Source organism: Haliotis rubra, unplaced genomic scaffold, assembly GCF_003918875.1.
Source record: "Haliotis rubra isolate DU_JTF1 unplaced genomic scaffold, ASM391887v1 Scf294, whole genome shotgun sequence".
NCBI lineage: Eukaryota > Metazoa > Mollusca > Gastropoda > Lepetellida > Haliotidae > Haliotis > Haliotis rubra.
The window spans coordinates 305,066-317,660 of NW_025766962.1; the positions used below are offsets into that span (position 1 = coordinate 305,066).

The window sequence follows — 12,595 nt, forward strand, 5'->3', positions numbered from 1 at the left end:
CTAGTAAATATATGCATTTTGTCAAAAGTGAGAAAGGAATTCTAGCTGATATGCGTCACACCTCACTTGCTCAGCGAATCGTTCAATAATAGTTTGAAAACTATTGTTTCATGAGATTTATTTTTTACATATTAAAAGTAACCAAACTTTCAGAACTGAAGATATTTTTTGTACAGCAGAAGTATTTGCTCAGATGTGACGAAGCTTTAAGTATCACTCAGTCAGACCTAAGTCCTGGAGTTGAATGCTTTCATCATCCGCACTGGGCGTTTTCACCAGAAGATATATCGAAAAACTATATGTGTCTGTTCTCAGCGCTACCTCGCCTCATTCACAAGCATGCATCTTGGCTCTGCAAGGACAGGAGAGAGACTGATTTTAAACACCTTTAATCCCACGTTCTTTTCTAAAAAGATAATATCGACGGCAATGACTTGGAATATACTTTGTAAAAATAAGGACTGCCTATCAACTGAACACTCGCATCTCTGGACATCCACGTATAGTGAAGCCATGCTAATGGTCATGAACCTTCTTACTGAGCAGAGAATCCACTTTCGCACGACACGCCTTTCTTTATATAAACATTTCCATCTGAACGTGACTGGGCAGATTCAGTAGCTGGGTATGGATTTGGTACTTGCAAGTGCCGCATCTTAAATAATTATTAATACTAGTAATTACATTGGCTGTCTGGCTAACCTGTATCAGTAGCCCAGGCCGTCTCGGACCAGACAGTCCCAGATGGACAAAATACACATCCCCGTATCTGGACACTGGGATATTAATTGGGGTTTCATAAAATCGGTGCAGTAGAAAGAGTAGTGGGACAGACTTAAGAAGATTACTGAGCCGTGTCTTTGTAGCGTGCTTTACATGCTGACAGTGGTTACCAGTGATTCAATACAACATGCTCTCAGAAAAGCAAAATCAATGCAGACTCATAAAATCTTTTACTGCAATGAAATATTAAAACATTTTATCTATTTGTACAGGCCGACGTTCATTTTGTTGAGTTTTATGCTTAAAACCTTTGCGATAAGAAAAGAAAACGTTTCTGTATCAGAAAAACGTACCACAAACCAACAGAGATGAAACATGTCTGTAAGCGGGGTGTATAGAAGGATAGGCATTTCAGGAAGAAACTCACGTGTCTGTTAAAGCAACTACGTACCAGTGGAAATACCATAAGCATGGACATCAATAAACTATCATGCGTACTCTTCGACTGTTTGTACAAGACATCGACGTCAAATGGTAAAGCCAAAAAACATAAGACCCGTATGGTTATATTGGGGAGTACGTGATTCCGAGATAGGCATCGAGTCAAGCTCAAAGTCACCAGACCATAAGTAACACGTGGTCAGTAATCCCTATTCTGGATTTCTCTTTCTGCACACGTCAACAGTATCTGACAAACGTAAGTGTAAAGCAGCTATTAAACGAGTAAATATGCCTGTGTTTGAATGGCCAAAGACGACTTTCGGATCGTTCATAAACGTCTGGTTACCGGCTACCACAGCTGGGAAACACGGCCTAACTCGACACTAACACATGGTTAATGCAACCTGGAAAAGGACGCGAATTTGGCCATATCATCCTGCATATACCTCAGCTCTGGATACACTTACATGTTTTGATCATTTCTATTTGTGTTGGCCTTGTAGTTTGGGGGTTAATGTTGCATATTTTTGTCAGTTCGGAGAGTTTCTGTCTGTTTCTAACTGAGTCATTCCGAGTCAATAACAACAACAACCATTCATATACAGACCCCAACAATTCCGTCACGCTTTAATCTGAAAGATGCGAGCAATGTTACCGTATATTTAGGTGACATTGATATATACATTCAGATCCCATTTAAAACCCCCATGTTTCACTTCAAAGTGAGTTCATTTGTCATGTGATTACCGTGACTATTTCAACCGGTCACGTCCCAGCAGCGCTGACCTTTAGACATCAATCACTCTGCCTTACACTGGCTATAACCCATTGAAACGCTACCAGCAGTAATCAGTTGTACGAATTTCACAGTCAGCGTTCCTAAGGAAGAAAACATAGTATTGCTTAGGGAGTTTGGGCTTCTCATAATGCGAGATATCTCCTTGGTAACTGTTTGTGTTTGTACGGAAATGATGAAAAACGCATTAAAGAAATAACCACGTGTTAACAAACTGCAACTGCATATCTCGATGGAATATTGTACTTAAAACATAAATATGAATTACTTTGTACTTGCAATTAACCTTCGAACGTACAATAAGCAAACTTTTTTCGTCACTTCGCGAACATGTTCCAGGAGAGTCGGTTGCAGTTTGATATACCAGCTGACATACATGGCTTAAAGATGGGTCCGACACAGAGGACGTATTTGTGTACGCATTGTCTTATATTACTTATTACCTAAACATATTCAAATTTTATAGATGTGGATAGATTTAATAGGTAATAATGATCGACGAAACGCAAACTAGCATTTGTTCGAATCACTCGACACTTGCAGTTAGTGTGACATATTCTAAAACATATCCAGTAATGTTCACTATAAAAGCCGGACAAAGTGGCGCTTATTATTCAGTGTAGTTTTAAGACGTGCAGCGCTGTTCATCATTCTGGAGCACGTTCATGCCACGCTTCGGGGAATATCACAGATGGAGATTGGATGGTGCTCGTCGATTCAACGTCGATAAAAACACTATTTGGCATTTATGGCGACCTGTTCAGCAAAACAATAAAGTTATAGTCCGTGCTCGTAGTGGCCGCCCACCAGTAATGACCCTTACATCAAGACCAGATTCGAACCTCGCACCTCCGGCACAAGTTCCGTGTTTGCGTCTGAGGTCAACTTGTATGCTGTGTGGTATCGAGACGAGATTTCGAAATGGTCTCTATAACGTTTTCCCAACAGAACGACCCTGGAATGAGGTTTTAACATGATGACGCTAGACACCGCTCGAGTAGTACAGCAGTGTTTTAATCAGAACACAGTTAATGTGTTACCCTGGCCTGATTTGCCACCCATTGAACAAGTATTAAAAGAAATGGAGCAACGTTTACCACGTCATCCGAATCCTCCAACAAAGCTAAAAGAACTACAAATCCTTCCTCGCATATGGAATGGTCTTCCCTAGGACTTTCATCGATGTTTTGTGCTGTCTGTGAGGTGAAGAGTCCTGGCCGGCATCAATGGTGGGCACAATAGCTACAGACCGTGTAAACTTGGTAATGAACCTAATCTTGTGTTATGACTCATTTGCATGTGCCATGAGAACTGGTCTTGCGGATTGTTGATCGTTATCATACTTAGAAACATTTGACTTTCAATAAAGTTGAACAATGATTCTGTTGGTTGTTTGTGTGTCACAAAACCTTTTGCCTTCACGTATACCAAGGTCTTCCATCCTTTCAGTACGAATCGATGACTATTTTTAAGTGTTCTGTGGATTACACAAATTATTGAACTCCTTATCTCTCCAGATGACTGATTATTATAATCTCCCACGGGTATACTTTCGTGTTCCGTAGAACATCAATTTACTCAAACAATTCATGTTTCATTTGACAAGTTCTACGATCGATTAGTAACGATGAAAACAGCTGACTGTTGAAGAGTAACATTGAAATAGGAAATGTGCAGTCGATAAGTATAATCTCGATTTTGTCGTCTCTGCAAGGACTGAAAACTATTGATATTTATTGCAACATGTCATCGATCTTGGCTATATCGTAAAACTTTGTCTCAGTTTTGTTTCAAACTTAGCAGTACTATCATGACTTAGAGGAAGTTTGGTTGAAGGCATATTTGAACAGTTTTATAATTACATGATGATAAATGATGATAGCAATTCTTCTATAGCGCCTAAAATGCATCTGCAAATACAAGGTGTTCAGTGACGCTGTACACACAAGTTAAAAAAACTTGTTACAAAGACAAAAGTACTAGTAAATACACATTATTGTTTAGAAAGTTGGAAGACAGATGTGTGTCTAGATGGTAGATATGCTGGAATATTGAAACAGAGAGCATTACAGTAGTCTTGTCGTGATGTAACAAGAGCTTGGCTGTTTCTGTGTTGAGAAGGTATCGCATTCATCTGATGTTTTGAATTTTTAAAAAAAGGCTTTTGACTGTTTATGGGCATGTTGTTCCATGGACATGTTACTCTGAAATGGAACTCCTCGATGTCTGACACAGGCAGATGATGCAATGTCAAGGTCACCAGTTTTTACAGTGACTGATGATGGGACTTTTTGCAACTGTTGTTTTGCTTTTAGAGTCACAAATTTTGCTTTTCTGTCGTTTAGTCTGAGATATGTTTAGGTCATCTATGTCCTGATATCGGCTATGCAGTCTTCAAATTGTTGGAATCCACTTTTGAGTGTAAGGCGGTTCAGTGGATATGTCTAGCTGGTCATCGTCGACACTGAGGTGGAGATGAAGACAATGGCTCCTCACAGCATGTCCAATTGACAATATGTGGATGGAAAAAGGCGAGGACCCAGTACTGAAACTTGCTCCCCGCTAACAGCTGGAGATGTTGACTTTGAGTTCTTGCTTCATTTCAGTCTGTTCTGTTGAAACTCGAAAAAATGCTGGTTTTAAACGATTAACACTTTACGAAACGATCTTGTGCGATCGTTTCATTCACCTGATGAAGAAGTGAGGATATACTGGTACTTCGAAACGTCGTGACCCTTCACAATAAAGAAGCTGACATCCATAAAAAATTCTTGCCTTAATGTGTATTCACTTCTAAATGCCCTTCAAAGACTCGATCTTGTACGAGTTAACCTAGGATATGAACTCACAACAGATCCGGGGTTGTACAAAGTATGGAATGCAACTCTGTAGAAAGACGGTGTGACAAACTCATCATATGAAAGGCATACTCCCATGCAGCATGTTAATATGTGTAACCACAGCGTGACATAACCGTGGCGTGTACGTGACTTGTACAGACATCCCGGAACAATGCGGCCCTCGTTTCCCACACTAGTTACAAAAGGAGGATGTTCACTTATTATGTTTGTGTGGCATCTTATGAAACATTTACTACAATGAATCTACATTGTGAGTTTGCAAGGCCCAAGCTCGATTAGCTACAGATAGTCGTGATATTGTGTATAAGTGGCGGTCATGAAAGTAGGACATCTCATCGTTATAACAATCTACTGTAGATCATATTATCGGTCTATCAACACTTTGATAAAGGCCTGCGACCTTTCCCTCCACTCTCCCATCCTTGGGTACATCTGCCAAATACATGCACTATAGCCTTTGTTGGTTTTGATGGTTGGCTGATAGTTTAACGCCCAACGTAGGAAGTTTGCTATACATGACTGTGGTCTGAAAATAATCTTGTATGGAACGGACATATCCAGTGCCTGACATCATGAGCGTCGATGAAGGCATTTGGGCTACGATTACAGGAAGCGACTAAGTCAGCGAGCCTGACCACCCAATCCCGTTAGAAGCATGGGTCACGTCTAACCCTGATCTTCACGGGTAAATATATCAAGTAGCAAGTGTATACGCGGGTAACTGGCGTCACCGATCATACTAATAAATGCACACTCATTCTGCATATACTTGCACATTACAGCAAAATACAAATATTTTAACTTTTCATACACAACATACACACAATTGGACAATTTGAAAAGGTGATGCATGAAAAGGACTACATGTATATAGGCAAGAGGATGATGCATGATGTAGTATGTGTGTTCATTTTAAGGACTATTAAACACTCTGACATACAGACAGCCCTCCCACCCAGCCACCGGCTGATTATGAACAAGATGACGATGTACCAGGTAACCCCGCGGTCGGTATCTGTGCGTGCTTGTCAATATCTCGACTAAGCCGCTGCACCTTAAAGTAGCACTTCCACTCATCCATTGAAACTTCAGTTGTCTCAGTGCACATTTGAGTACATTGTAATCAATTTACAAGCACACGCTGCCCCTTGAACGTTCGACAAGTACCATCTCTTCTGAAATACCTTTACGGAAGAAGAATGCATTTGAAGCGACAACAAACAATGAAATGATAAGCATGAAATACATTCAATTAGTTAGCTGGTATCATTACAAGGTGCGTTGATATACAATATGAATATGTATAGATAGTGTCGGCGAATGTTTTTTGTACGAAGCATTGAGCAATATAGAACAAACTTTATGGATAATTCTTCAGGACGACAACGTACATTGGGCAATGTTTCAAATATTGCATTTATTCGGCATGAATAGCGAAAACTTTCTCCACAAGGCTACCTCAAGGCCCGACAAACAGAGAAGATGGTATTGCATGATGTATGTTAAGAATTATGTAGAAGTGGCGAGAATCGACATGTGTCGGTTACACGTTGTCTTGACGATAAAACGCATATGTTCCAGTATGTGTGTTTTGAATATATTTTAGCTTTACGAAAAGACATGTGAACAACTGATGTGGATAGGCTCGAAAAAGAGGGGGAAAAGTATGATAAAACATGACATTAAATCCAACCTGGCAGTAATCCTGGTCGTAAAGACGAAGTTTACGAGCTGTGAAGTTGATATTCTTCTCCTTTAATATTTATCTTACACTGAATTCATATTGCTATTTACAACAAAGATCAATAGAACTGGGTAGACCGACTCCTACAAGTCACTGTAAAAATACGCTGGTTGCAAATGTTGGGATGGGTTTTTTGCGGAACGGGTGGGTGTCCCACAAAATTTGCCTTGAAGTTCAAGATCAAATTACAAAGCCACGTTCATGAAGTCTAATTTTTAACTGTAACTGTAACCAGAGACCATATAATAGATAATGGTCTCTGCTGTAACTGACACCAGGAGATAGAAGCCTAGGCCTAGATTTTCGAAGCTCTCTTAGCGCTAAGATAGTCGTAAGTGTCATTCATTAACATTAACTTACGACTATCTTAGCACTAAGAGAGCTTCGAAAATCTAGGCCCTGTACTTGTCTGCATAACAATGTGGGTGTTAAATTACCTGACTGGCTGAGACCCACTCTATTGTTATACCTGACTGGCTGAGACCCACTCTATTGTTGACCACATGCCCAGCTAACATGTGTGGTACATTTCTCATGTTCCTAGTAATGTTGTATCTCCAATCAATTATGCAAGACACCTTTTACCGTATATTTAGAATATTTTCCGATTGAAATAATGTGAGCAGTAATGACTCCCCGGCTGTTTCCTGTTTGCTCTAATTGCCTAAGTGTGGTATCCTTAACAATTCGGAACAAAGCTGACATGCGCATGACAGAAGTGCACAATAATGCATGCGGTGAGATACAAGAAATACATGCGTCGTTCACCGGTTCCTCCGGCTTTGGTAACACACACTAACACAGAATGTACATCAGCCCATATTCCCCACCAAACCCGGGGACAGCTTATCGTGTACATCCTTAGAGCACTTTCGCTTAGTACGAAACAGATCTTAAGGCAAATAGTCATCGACTTATGACGATGTTTTCCCATCCATGTGAGAGGTGAAAGCCTCCGGAGAGTTCATGACATGGGATGTGTCTACTACTGGGATGTGTCTACTACTGAAGCACACTGACAGTCCCTGCGTGCAGCCACAACCATTCATCTTCCTTGCTGAAGACACAGCTGACCATGTGATATAATGTCCTAATGAGGTCGCCGTATCCTAATATCTCACCTTGTAGGAACATGTTACAATGTAACTAGAGACTTGACAACTACGAATAATGTCTTCTATCAATAATTCATTAATATGAATTCATTGGACACCAAGAGTGTGTGAGTGACTGACAGACTGAATTTCAGAGATATATTGGCACAATTTTCTTCACTATTTTGCCTGTTGACAGAAAATGGAATGTGCTTTGTCAGATAATTGAGACTGATATCATAGATTATCGTTTGACGAATGTCTTAGAACGTACTGACTGAGTGAGTGTGCAGCTTGAAGGAATGTCATTATCTTCCAGTATTAGTGTCCGTTCTTCGGCGTGGCGAAGACAGATGAAATATTACCCAGGTTTCCATTAACGCCTCCTTCAGCCTTCATCCATCAATAGGGCGTCAGGTGACACATGCTGGTTTAAGCTTAGATAGGTGCTCCCTGACATCATCACCATGCACATGTATGCATCCAGTCTTTATCAAAGTGATATTAACCACTTCTGATCACGTGCATATATAACAACTGCAAGTGCACGGTGCATTTCAACATGATGAAAACGTTAACACAGCAGATGTTCACACGAACGTGCCCCATATCTTCAGACCTAGGTTAGTTTCGTTCTCACTTAAGTTTTGGCAAATGTGTAAAAGAACACAACAATAACAGATAGGCTTGCTGTTAGAGGTAGTGAGTGAGGCTGGTACATCGTCAGCTTTGAACAGCATGTTTGGCCGTAGATGATAATCTCTTTGGGGAAAGTTGTAAATGCACTTTGAAGAGTGTACTTAGATAAAGTCTGTTTGTATGTGTGCGTACGTGTGTCTTTGTGTGTGCGTTTGTGCGTGTGTGTGTTTGTGTTGTGTTTATCCTGGATACCTGACTCAGACACAGTATACTGACTCCGATCCGAGCAGTATCTGTTTCATCCCGCTAACGCCAAGTACCAGTGAAGGTTACAACTGGCACCATGGTGTTTTCATTGCTTATTGCATGACTATATCTGATATGCCATGCAACAGAGTAAAGGATGTCGATAGTAATAACATTAAGAAGTCCGATCTGCTAAAATTTGACTGTGTGCTTGAAATATCGATCATAATGTTAATGCTTTCAAAGAGGTTTCAGTGCACACAGAGTGAACGTGTCAGCCACATGCTGGTGATACCCTAATCTCTGTGACGGATCATCATCCGCACTTGACCAACAGCGGAGCGGGCTGAATCTGATAGTTCATCCATACATTCCACCATCATCAAGTTTCTTTATTATCTCATGTTCGTGGTTTAATGTGAAAAATGTTTCCATACTTCCTGTGCACATGCTGCATGTATTTAGATATTTTAATGTTACGCAATGTTGCGAATCTCATTACTGGTGCAGTCGTATTTCCTGGGAGCATCTTAATCTCACCAGATGGGGTAAACAAATACAACTCGTGGGACAACAGCTGCAGCCTGTGCTTGTGTAGGTGATACATTAAACATTGAAAAAATATTGACATGTAGACATATAAAATACGAAAACATCTCGACACAGATACTGAGAAGGACCGGTATTGGTAATGTTATATTGTTCTAAAATCACTATAATCAATCAACAGATCCATTTGTATTTGCATCAATACAATGTATGTTATTTAACAAATAGCGGAAAAAACACACACACACACGCCTGTGTTTGTGTATGTCTGCAGACAACGTTACTTACTTGCTGTCCACACAGCTGTCCTTCACAAACCGGTAACTTGTCAGATACGTACTAGTTTAGATCACAGCTTCAGTAATTGGTGACTTACACATTTCTACAAAAGGACGATATTTTCGGGGCCCACTGGCAGTTACTTCACTCTGCCACGAACAGACTCAAAGGGACTCAGTAACCTTCTCTCTGTTTTAAGGTATATTCTTTTACTTGTTAACATCATCTTGCCTGGAACTGTAAAACCAGACTCACTCACTCACTCCTGTAACCATTATAGCCTGTACCACATGCCACCCTACTGTCCGATGTTTCCACTACATAAAGGATATGGGATTCGAACTCCCAGTCATAGGAGTCTGTCTGTTTATCCTGAAACAGCAGCGCCTAGGTTAACGAGGTTTATTGAGATTATGTTAGTTTACATGATCGTCTGAAGCAGTGGTGGTACATACACATGGAGGCTGCGAGCAGAGACATGTATGGACAAAGTATGCACCAGCAGCCATTAGTGTCAGGACACCTTGTCACGTATAGTATGAGGCTAGACTGCATATTCTTTAAGTACCAACATCAACAACAACGAATAGCCTTTTACAAGGAAATAACGTAATAGTTTCATTAAATGACACGTGTTCAACCCATCTGGCCATCTTTCCACACAAACTACAGCTAGGTACATTTAGATATCGATTGCGACTGGAGAAAGGCAGACTCCTCACACCAGCTGGAGCGGCATCGCTGTGAATGGATTGTCTGAAAGTCCCTTGGGAATATGCTTTTCACACGTACGAGCACTGCAAGGAGTTCAGCCATCAAAATGTACACAATCACAGAAACCTACGACCAGCCAGTGTATTGTTTGGAATTATTAATGTCAATAACAGCCTCACCAATCACAATCACCAAGCATTTCCATTTGAAAGGTTCATCTTCAGATGCTGTACCGTCATACCGTTACAGCAGTTCTCGTGGTTATTCAACTATATCTTAACACATGATGGTACTTAGGACCTTCAGTGCCATGTTGCATGGCAATAAACCATAATCCCGATAGCATAATTTCCTGAAACCATCTCTACACATTACCTATTTTTGTTCTACTAACATGTTGAGCCTATATATTATTTGTATCGCACTGTCCATCTATCCCAGTATCCTTAGGTATACTTGTAGTTGGAATATTCCACGCATCATAACAGCTCTATAATTTTCGATGTATATGTAGATGAATGCGTCAGCTTGTTATATACTGTGTCTACACTGTGTCTACCCTGCAATCTAATGGTATCTGTGAGAACTGATATGACCACGGTGGGCAGTGTCCAGGCACACTAGAGAGCAGGAACAAGTACCCACACCATCCAGGCATGGTAATGTTGTCAGCCAGATCACCGACCCACACCATCCAGGCATGGTAATGTTGTCAGCCAGATCACCGACCATCCCATCCCCCATACAGAGGATATTACGGACCCCGGAGTCGCTAACTCCACAATATACATGTACATGTATATAATGTCATTATAAATAACGTGCTGGTGTATAAGTGTACCATGAATATACATACTATATTTACAATTTACATTACACAATATTGGCATTGTTGAAGAAATCTGTAAATGTGTTTGTTGACTGTATATATGTACCATGAATATACATATTATATTTACAATTTACATTACACAATATTGGCATTGTTGAGGAAATCTGTAAATGTGTTTGTTGACTGTATATATGTACCATGAATATACATATTATATTTACAATTTACATTACACAATATTGGCATTGTTGAAGAAATCTGTAAATGTGTTTGTTGACTGTATATATGTACCATGAATATACATACTATATTTACAATTTACATTACACAATATTGGCATTGTTGAGGAAATCTGTAAATGTGTTTGTTGACTGTGAAACGTTTCTCTTCACCATACTGCAGATATATCGCCGTATGTAATATAGTATGGACTATAAATACAGTGATTGACATCATGAGCATCGATCTAGGTAACTGAGTCTGCGATGACATGCATCACAAAGTCAGCAAGACTGGCCCCGTGATCCCGTTACTTGCCTAATGTGACCAAATCCTTCCCTCATCTCGGCGAGAGTTAATCTATGATGATTCAACAGCACATGCACGTGTGTCATTCAGGGTCACTGTTAACCTCACAATATATACCCCAAAACTGATAATAACGTTTTGATAGTATGAGTTTACTACAGTGTGCAGCATGCTGGTTTTAAAAAATTTCTAAAAACGCACGCACACACGCACACACAAACAACTCAGCATTCCTTATTCAAAGAACTGTTACTATACCAGCACAAAATACATCACCATGACCTGATTCTACCATACAGACAACAGAGACAAATTCAGATATCTCAAGCTATTCCCTGTTCTACTGTCATCTGGGTCGATTAACAACAACCGCCAAGATGTTGGAGCCTCCAGCTGAAGAAAACAAGCCCAGGAGGCTGAGATAAGCTTTCTACATAGAAGTGAAATGGTGTCCTACCTCAGCCAAAGACGACCAGGCCCTCAGAGCTTGCATCCAACACTTGGTATCTGGAGGAACACAGTAGGTCTGCAATGCAAAATTCCAACAGTTTACTTCTCGTGAAAATAGTCCAGTCAGTGAGATCGGAGAAAAATCAATGTGAGGACTTCTCTGGAGCTGCCGCTCTGAAGCCGGGGAGGTTGGTCATATCCAATACACACTTTAATTCGTTAGTGTCGTTAATAAGAATCTGAGCGCCGGATTGTATTAACAATTCATCATGATGACACGGGGTTTAATCGACCATCAGATGGCAGTGATTGGTCAAGTGGGAACTCCGCTGTGAAGGAAAGTCTCCCTCGGTTGTATACAACCAGTGCTGATGTCATAGTAGTTTTGTTATTCTGCCATGAAGATGGAATATATGTCTCCAAACAGCACCCAGTGACACCAGCTGTTATATAGATCAGATGTACGTTGCTTTGTAATAATATACTAACGCCATTGCGAGAATCAATATGTTTCTCATATACGACGTTTTAATAACATCTAGCACACACATGTTACACCCTCATGATGTCACACACACACACATAGACATAGATACACATGTGTACACATTTTGGTTTTGGTTCAAGACATTATCAGAAGAAGATTACATATACATGTGTGTGATAAACAAAGCGCATTTAGCTTTACTTATGCGTCTC

The 12,595-nt window shown here is 40.3% G+C and overlaps 1 protein-coding gene across 3 annotated transcripts in view; it reads right to left on the reverse strand.

Annotated features, from left to right (window-relative positions):
- Positions 1–12,595, reverse strand: part of LOC124282170 (glycine receptor subunit alpha-2-like) — a 72,805-nt gene that overhangs the window by 19,159 nt on the left and 41,051 nt on the right. For 2 of the 3 annotated variants that reach the window (XM_046718134.1, XM_046718135.1), the window contains exon 2: positions 11,904–11,972. The exons of the other annotated variant lie outside the window; for it this stretch is intronic. The gene's annotated coding sequence lies outside the window, so the exon portion shown is untranslated. The remainder of the gene's footprint in view (positions 1–11,903; positions 11,973–12,595) is intronic. 3 annotated transcript variants of the gene reach the window in all.